The sequence below is a fragment of the Psammomys obesus genome, unplaced genomic scaffold (genome assembly GCF_907164565.1).
Source record: "Psammomys obesus unplaced genomic scaffold, mPsaObe1.curated_primary_1811, whole genome shotgun sequence".
In the NCBI taxonomy this organism is placed as follows: domain Eukaryota; kingdom Metazoa; phylum Chordata; class Mammalia; order Rodentia; family Muridae; genus Psammomys; species Psammomys obesus.
Genome location: NW_026594572.1, coordinates 2,974 through 5,828, shown reverse-complemented (window position 1 = coordinate 5,828; position 2,855 = coordinate 2,974). Strand labels below are relative to the sequence as shown.

The window sequence follows — 2,855 nt, the reverse complement described above, 5'->3', positions numbered from 1 at the left end:
CCTCTTTGCAGTTTAAGATGACTCTCTTAAAAGAGAGTAATTTTAAAAAATAGTCTTTCTTTTTAAAAATACTTAATTTTCATTATTTTTTGACAAAGTCTCACCACTTAACCCTGACTGGCCTGGAACTGAGTAAGTAAACCAGGCTGGTCTCCGACTCACAGAAATCTGCCTATTACTACTATTTTTAAACTATGTTTGCCTGTGTGTGGGTTTGTACACGTAAATACAGGGTCTGCTGGGGCCAGAAGAGGGCTTCAAATCCCCTGGAGCTAGAGTGACAGGTCATGAGCTGCATGACACAGGTGCTGGGAATCAAGTGTGGGAATCAAGTGTGGAAGGACAATGCATGCTTTTAACCAATGGGCCATCTCTCCAGGCCCCGTGCTTTCCCTGTGACCACTTGAGCCCTGCCACTTGATGAGCGAATTAGCACTACTGTAAGGAACTTGTTTAGAGCTAACATTCCCCTGCAGAACTGACATTGCTGTGGTGTTCTCATTCCTGTTTATTCTGGATTTTTCTTCTGTTTAACTGGAAAGGAAAGGGGCTGTGCAGTTTTAAGGCATCACTAGGGAGCTGGAGAGAGCTCAGTTGCTATAAGCAGAAGAGTTCGGTTCTTGATCCCACATCAGGCAGCTCACAACTGCCTGTAACTTACCAGAGAACGTAACGCCTCTGCCCTCAGGCACACACACACACACACACACACACACACACACACACACAATTAATTTAAAATAATAATAATAAATTTTTATTTTTTATTTTTGGTTTTTCGAAACAGTTTCTCTGTGTGTAGCCCTGGCTGTCCTAGAATCACCCTGTAGACCAGGCTGGCCTCGAACTCACAAAGATCCACCTGCCTCTGCCTCCCAAATTATTAAAGGGAGCTAGCTTGCCACCATGGCCTTTAATAAATATTTTTAAATATATATTTTTTTATATCTAATTTTAAAAAGTGTTACTAGCTGCTTCTGTAAAACTAAGCATGCATTGTTTGAGGATGTAGCTTGTCTGTGAGTCCCTGAGCACACAAAAGGGAAAACCCAAATATCTGAAAATAATTCCGGGATTCTAGTTTATTAAAGCCTTTAACAATAATAAAAGACTTATTTGTTGGAGGAGCTAAGACTTCCTCCTTGGCGCTGTTCTTTCTTCTGGGGTGGAAAGAATGTCTGCTCTCTTGGTGCCCTGTTATTGTTCTGTCTTGACAAACTCCATCCGGAGAAGAGCAGTTTTCTCGGGCAGACAGCCACATGTGGTGGAAAAACCCTTTACCCAGGCCCCCTCCTAGTCCATCGGACAACTGATCGGGGTCACCAGGCCCTGAGGTGACCTTTGGAAGGAAATGGAGGACTGCTGAACTCCAGAAGGAAAGGAGGGGCTGGTAATGAGCCATTTCCCGATTGTCTTCTGTCCTGTGACACTGCTAAGATGCCTTGCCCCGTTGTTTACACTTCCCCCACGGCCTAAGGTCATCTTCAGCACCTAAAAACCAAGAGGAGGACAAAGATTCCCCCAGGGCCATCTTGGAACTTTTCCTGGAAGACTTTCAGTGTGGGGTGTGTGTGTGTGTGTGCCCGTGTGGGTTCACATATCCACAGAGGCCAGAAGAGGGCATCCAGCCTTCTAAAGCTGCGTTACAGGTGTTTGTGAGCAGCCAAGTTTGGGTGCAGAGACCTGAACTTCCGGTCCAGTGCAAGCGCAGCAGGTGCCCTTACCTGCTGACCCATCTCTTCAGCCCCATTTTCTGAGGATTTTAGTGCTTCCTTCTCACCCAGGATGGCCCTGAAGGACAAAGGTTGCCAAGCAAGATGTTTTCATCTGTACTTCTGTTTCTATCTGAACAATGCTAATTTAAGTCTCTGAAAACTAGAATTACTTCTTTGAAACATAAAAAGGAGGTTTCTGAAAACTTAGGAAGGTTGGTTGATCCTTCCTTTCTCCTTGGCAATTTAGACGCTTCCTCCCCCACCCCCACCCTGCCCTGTTGCTTTAAGCTTAAGCTATTGTTTGGGAGGAGACTGGGAGGGCAGCAGAGGGCGGCCGCCTACCTGGAGAAACCTGCAGTTACGTGTGGCAGGAGCCGGGGCGGCTGGAGTCGCGGGATGGGCAGGAGGCGGGCAGAAAGTTGGAGTAAGCAGGAAGTGAAGCTGTGGCTGCCTTGGGTGGAAACAGACTAGGCGAGTTCTGCTTTGAGAGGCCCAAGTGCTCCCAGACATGGTGAGTGACCTGGGGACTGGAAAAAGAGAGATTTAGAGGGGCTGCGAGAGCGGGATCTGGCCTGGGGGTTGCCAGAGTGGAGCTAGGTTAAGTTGGCGCAGGCGAAGGGCTGGCGGGCGGGACTGGGCCAGCGCGGCCTCTGCCTCCTGACTTTTGACAACTCGTCCACAAATAGCTCTGCAGTCCCGGCCAGGGGTTCCGGACACTTCTCTGCCGCCTTCCTCCCGTGACCTCGTTGCCGGATCGCATCAGGGTTTTGGTGGGGGCTGGGGGACCCAAATTCCAAGCCGAGCTCCTCGCGCCGCGCCCTCCCCCTCCCCTGCCTCCTCCAGCTGGGCCTGAGCCCGGTGTTGTGACATTACCCGGCCACAGGCGCTCCTGCTCTCCGGGCTCACATTCCAGCCCAGCGGACTGGGGTGCTGCTCCTAACCCTCGCGCTGTATCTACGCAGACACCCAGAGGGTCTGCCTGGCCACCAAAAGCAGTCCCTTCTCTAGAAACACTAGCAACAGTGCCAAGGGTTTGTAAAGCAGCCAGACGTAGGCTCTCCCTGATACTCTAGCTTCAAGCCCACACCCATGGCCGGTACCTGAGGCTCCCTGGGTTTCCTCTCCCAGTTCAAAAGCCTT

At 50.0% G+C, this 2,855-nt stretch overlaps 1 long non-coding RNA gene across 1 annotated transcript; it reads right to left on the bottom strand.

Moving 5' to 3' along the window:
- Positions 1–1,037: 1,037 nt before the first annotated feature.
- Positions 1,038–2,250, bottom strand: LOC129685599 (uncharacterized). The gene is made up of 3 exons (XR_008721516.1): positions 2,058–2,250; positions 1,725–1,791; positions 1,038–1,491 (listed from the first exon to the last, which is right to left on the bottom strand). It is a non-coding gene; the product is annotated as an uncharacterized LOC129685599 (long non-coding RNA).
- Between the last annotated feature and the right edge of the window lie 605 nt (positions 2,251–2,855).